The sequence below is a fragment of the Myxine glutinosa genome, chromosome 1 (genome assembly GCF_964187855.1).
Source record: "Myxine glutinosa chromosome 1, kmMyxGlut1.1, whole genome shotgun sequence".
NCBI classification, from domain to species: domain Eukaryota; kingdom Metazoa; phylum Chordata; class Myxini; order Myxiniformes; family Myxinidae; genus Myxine; species Myxine glutinosa.
In genome coordinates this window covers 369,792,235-369,798,234 of record NC_136261.1, presented here as the reverse complement: position 1 = coordinate 369,798,234, position 6,000 = coordinate 369,792,235, and the positions used below count along the sequence as shown (strand labels likewise).

Below are 6,000 nucleotides of genomic sequence, written 5' to 3'. Positions count from 1 at the left end.
CGTTTGGTCTCAAGAACGCGGCTCAGGCGTTCCAGCGCTTGATGGACGGTGTGCTGCGTGACCTGCCGTTCCTTTTCGTTTACCTGGACGACATCCTCGTCGCCAGCACGTCCCGGGCCGAGCACCTCCTCCACCTCCGAACACTGTTCGGGCGCCTCAGCGAGCACGGCCTCATCGTCAACCCGGCCAAATGCCACTTCGGCACGACGGCCGTTGATTTTTTGGGCCACCACATCACCAAGAACGGGGCCGTGCCGCTGCCAACCAAGGTCGAGGCCATCACCACGTTCCCGCGTCCCCGCACCATAAAGGCCCTGCAGGAATTCCTGGGAATGGTGAATTTTTATCACCGCTTCGTGCCCCGCGCTGCTCAACTCATGCGGCCCCTCTACGAAGCCCTCCGGGGCAAGCCGGCCAAGCACGACATCGCCTGGTCCACAGCAATGGATGCGGCCTTCCAACGCTCAAAGCGGGCCCCTCGCCGACGCAACACTGCTTGCTCACCCGGTGCTCAACGCTCCCATCGCCCTCACCACGGATGCCTCCGACTACGCGGTGGGCGCCGTACATGAGCAATGGGTGAACGGGGTTTGGCAGCCACTCGCTTTTTTCAGCCGGCAGCTCCGGCCGAACGAGCTCAAATACAGCACGTTTGACCGGGAGCTCCTCGGTCTACACCTGGCCGTCCGCCATTTCCGCCACCTCCTGGAGGGCCGACCTTTCACGGCGTTCGTCGACCACAAGCCGTTGGTTTACGCCATGGCCAAGGTCACGGAGCCATGGTCGGCCCGCCAACAGCGCCACCTCTCCGCCGTGTCGGAGTTTACCACGGACATCCGGCACGTCGCCGGCAAAAACAACGCCGTGGCCGACTGTCTTTCCCGGGCCAGCGCGAACGCGGTCCACCTGGGCGTGGATTTTGCGCTTATGGCGGCGGACCAAACCACCGACTCCACGGTGCAAGCCCTCCGGGCGGCGGACACGGGCCTCCGCCTGGCCGACATCCCCTGCGCGGACACTGTCCTGCTCTGCGACGTCTCCCAAGGCCAGCATCGCCCCATCGTGACCGTCACCTGGCAACTCCGCATCTTCGCCTCCCTCCACGGCCTTTCCCACCCGGGCCGGAAAGCTTCCCAGAAGCTGGTGTCGGCGCGTTTCGTCTGGCACGGCCTTCGTCGGGACGTCCGCGATTGGACCAGCACCTGCACGGCCTGCCAACGGGCCAAGGTCCACCGACACACCCAGGCCCCGCTGGCACCTTTCACCGTGCCCGAACGACGTTTCGACCACGTCAACGTGGATCTGGTGGGCCCCCTCCCCCCGTCACGGGGGTTCACACACCTGCTCACCATGGTGGACAGGACCACCAGGTGGCCGGAGGCCGTTCCCCTCGTCTCCACCACCACCGCCGACGTGGCGCAGGCTTTCATCGCCACCTGGGTCGCCCGCTTCGGCGCACCGGCGGACATCTCATCAGACCGCGGACCACAGTTCACCTCCGAGCTGTGGGGCGCGGTCGCCCGCAACCTGGGGGTCAAGCTCCACCGTACTACGGCCTACCACCCCCAAGCAAACGGGTTGTGCGAGCGATTCCACCGCTCCATGAAGGCCGCGCTCATGGCCGGCCTTCAAGACGGCGGTTGGGCCGACCGGCTGCCGTGGGTCCTTTTGGGCCTTTGCACGGCCCCCAAGGAGGACCTCCAGGCATCCACCGCCGAGCTTGTCTATGGCCAGGCGCTACGCATCCCGGGCGAATTCGTGCCCGACGCTACCAGTCCCTGGTCCGCAGCTCACCAGCGCTCGGACCTCCAGGAGGCCGCCCGACGGTTTGCCCCCGTGCCAACATCCCACCACGGTGACCCCCATTCCTACGTCCCCTCAGCACTCCGCACAGCGGAGTATGTTTTTGTGCGTCACGACGCACATCGGTGGCCACTCCAGCCGCCGTACGACGGGCCCTTCCGGTTGCTGCGACGGGACGACAAGTCGTTCGTCATCGACATCGGCGGCAGGTCGGACCGGATTGCGGTGGACCGTCTCAAGCCGGCGCATGTGGACGTCGACCACCCACCACGGGTGGCCCTTCCGCCGCGGCGAGGCCGCCCCCCGTCCACGGTGCCCCCCACTCGACCGCCCACAACCTCGCCGGACGCCCTCCCACGACCCGCCAGGGGTCGCTTCGGCCGGGTCATGAGGACCCCCCTCAAATTGACCCTGCCGGTGCAAGTCGATTCTGGGGGGACATGTGTAGCGGCTGCCGCTGGGTTTTCACAATCGCCTTGCACCTATCAAGGACGCGGAGCGATCACCATGCCGGGCTCGTCCAGGACGCCCGGGCAGGCTCGCCCTCAACTTGCCAGGCCGCAGCCAGGACGCTGGGCCACGCCCCCTGGCGCCGGGCCTGGGCAAACCCCCCGGGATAATAGATATATATTGCTGCCCGATAAAAGGGTTTTCAGAGTGCCTGAGTGTTTGATTTGATTAAAGCAACTCGGATGAATTCCAGCTTTTTGTCGCGTCCATTCTTCCGATCGACGTGGGAGCCCCAGCTCCTTCAATATCATGTTATATTTCAGTTTTCACCCGATCTCTCAATGGTGAAGAATCACTTAAAAATCAAATCATTCTCGCATCCGAATCCACATTCAGATCTTCACCAAAATCGAATCGATTCGTCCTTGTCACACACCCAACCTGTCCACCAAGTTTCGTCCAAATCCGTACACAACGTTTTGAGATATCCTACTACATATCATTTTTGGCACCATCTCCGAATGGTGAAGAATCACTTAAAAAATTCTACTAGCCGGATCCGAATCCGGATCGTCACCAAAATCTAACCATTTCGTCCTTGTCACATACGCTACATCTTTGCCAAATTCAGTTTGAATCCGTCCACAACTTTTTGAGATATCTTGTTCAGACAGACAAGCAAACAGACAGGGGTGAAAATATTACACCCTCGGTGGCGCAGGTAAAAATCCAACTGATTTGAACATGAAATGCACCAATCATTGGTACGAGGTCAAAGATAAACAAAAAGACAAAGGTAGCCCCAGAAAAAAGACAATCATTTATCCTCCTTATCAAACATCATTCTTCCTCATTTCCACCATATTTACCACCCTCTCCTCCACCACGTTTCCCACCCTCTCCTCCACCACGTTTACCACCCTCTCCTCCACCACGTTTACCACCCTCTCCTCCACCACGTTTACCACCCTCTCCTCCACCACGTTTACCACCCTCTCCTCCACCACGTTTACCACCCTCTCCTCCACCACGTTTACCACCCTCTCCTCCACCACGTTTACCACCCTCTCCTCCACCACGTTTACCACCCTCTCCTCCACCACGTTTACCACCCTCTCCTCCACCACGTTTACCACCCTCTCCTCCACCACGTTTACCACCCTCTCCTCCACCACGTTTACCACCCTCTCCTCCACCACGTTTACCACCCTCTCCTCCACCACGTTTACCACCCTCTCCTCCACCACGTTTACCACCCTCTCCTCCACCACGTTTACCACCCTCTCCTCCACCACGTGTACCACCCTCTCCTCCACCACGTTTACCACCCTCTTCCACCACGTTTACCACCCTCTCCTCCACCACGTTTACCACCCTCTCCTCCACCACGTTTACCACCCTCTCCTCCACCACGTTTACCACCCTCTCCTCCACCACGTTTACCACCCTCTCCTCCACCACGTTTACCACCCTCTCCTCCACCAAGTTTACCACCCTCTCCTCCACCACGTTTACCACCCTCTCCTCCACCACGTTTACCACCCTCTCCTCCACCACGTTTACCACCCTCTCCTCCACCACGTTTACCACCCTCTTCTCCACCACGTTATCCCACTCTCCTCCACCACGTTTACCACCCTCTCTTCCACCACGTTTACGACCCTCTCCTCCACCACGTTTACGACCCTCTCCTCCACCACGTTTACCACCCTCTCTTCCACCACGTTTACCACCCTCTCTTCCACCACGTTTACCACCCTCTCCTCCACCACGTTTACCACCCTCTCCTCCACCACGTTTCCCACCCTCTCCTCCACCACGTTTACCACCCTCTCCTCCACCACGTTTACCACCCTCTCCTCCACCACGTTTACCACCCTCTCCTCCACCACGTTTACCACCCTCTCCTCCACCACGTTTACCACCCTCTCCTCCACCACGTTTACCACCCTCTCCTCCACCACGTTTACCACCCTCTCCTCCACCACGTTTACCACCCTCTCCTCCACCACGTTTACCACCCTCTCCTCCACCACGTTTACCACCCTCTCCTCCACCACGTTTACCACCCTCTTCTCCACCACGTTTACCACCCTCTCCTCCACCACGTTTACCACCCTCTCCTCCACCACGTTTACCACCCTCTCCTCCACCACGTTTACCACCCTCTCCTCCACCACGTTTACCACTCTCCTCCACCACGTTTACCACCCTCTCCTCCACCACGTTTACCACCCTCTCCTCCACCACGTTTACCACCCTCTCCTCCACCACGTTTACCACCCTCTCCTCCACCACGTTTACCACCCTCTCCTCCACCACGTTTACCACTCTCTCCTCCACCACGTTTACCACCCTCTCCTCCACCACGTTTACCACCCTCTCCTCCACCACGTTTACCACCCTCTTCTCCACCACGTTATCCCACTCTCCTCCACCACGTTTACCACCCTCTCTTCCACCACGTTTACGACCCTCTCCTCCACCACGTTTACGACCCTCTCCTCCACCACGTTTACCACCCTCTCTTCCACCACGTTTACCACCCTCTCTTCCACCACGTTTACCACCCTCTCTTCCACCACGTTTACCACCCTCTCTTCCACCACGTTTACCACCCTCTCTTCCACCACGTTTACCACCCTCTCTTCCACCACGTTTACCACCCTCTCTTCCACCACGTTTACCACCCTCTCTTCCACCACGTTTACCACCCTCTCCTCCACCACGTTTACGACCCTCTCCTCCACCACGTTTACCACCCTCTCCTCCACCACGTTTACCACCCTCTCCTCCACCACGTTTACCACCCTCTCCTCCACCACGTTTACCACCCTCTCCTCCACCACGTTTACCACCCTCTCCTCCACCACGTTTACCACCCTCTCCTCCACCACGTTTACCACCCTCTCCTCCACCACGTTTACCACCCTCTCCTCCACCACGTTTACCACCCTCTCCTCCACCACGTTTACCACCCTCTCCTCCACCACGTTTACCACCCTCTCCTCCACCACGTTTACCACCCTCTCTTCCAGCACGTTTACCACCCTCTCCTCCACCACATTTACGACCCTCTCCTCCACCACGTTTACCACCCTCTCCTCCACCACGTTTACCACCCTCTCCTCCACCACGTTTACCACCCTCTCCTCCACCACGTTTACCACCCTCTCCTCCACCACGTTTACCACCCTCTCCTCCACCACGTTTACCACCCTCTCTTCCACCACGTTTACCACCCTCTCTTCCACCACGTTTACCACCCTCTCTTCCACCACGTTTACCACCCTCTCTTCCACCACGTTTACCACCCTCTCTTCCACCACGTTTACCACCCTCTCTTCCACCACGTTTACCACCAATCTCTTCCACCACGTTTACCACCATCTCTTCCACCACGTTTACCACCATCTCTTCCACCACGTTTACCACCATCTCTTCCACCACGTTTACCACCCTCTCTTCCACCACGTTTACCACCCTCTCTTCCACCACGTTTACCACCCTCTCTTCCACCACGTTTACCACCCTCTCTTCCACCACGTTTACCACCCTCTCTTCCACCACGTTTACCACCCTCTCTTCCACCACGTTTACCACCCTCTCTTCCACCACGTTTACCACCCTCTCTTCCACCACGTTTACCACCCTCTCTTCCACCACGTTTACCACCCTCTCTTCCACCACGTTTACCACCCTCTCTTCCACCACGTTTACCACCCTCTCTTCCACCACGTTTACCAC

The 6,000-nt window shown here is 58.9% G+C and overlaps 1 protein-coding gene across 1 annotated transcript in view; it reads right to left on the bottom strand.

Moving 5' to 3' along the window:
• The window catches only part of LOC137410793 (E3 ubiquitin/ISG15 ligase TRIM25-like), a 56,598-nt gene that overhangs the window by 2,855 nt on the left and 47,743 nt on the right, over positions 1–6,000 (bottom strand). The gene's annotated exons all lie outside the window — the stretch shown is intronic.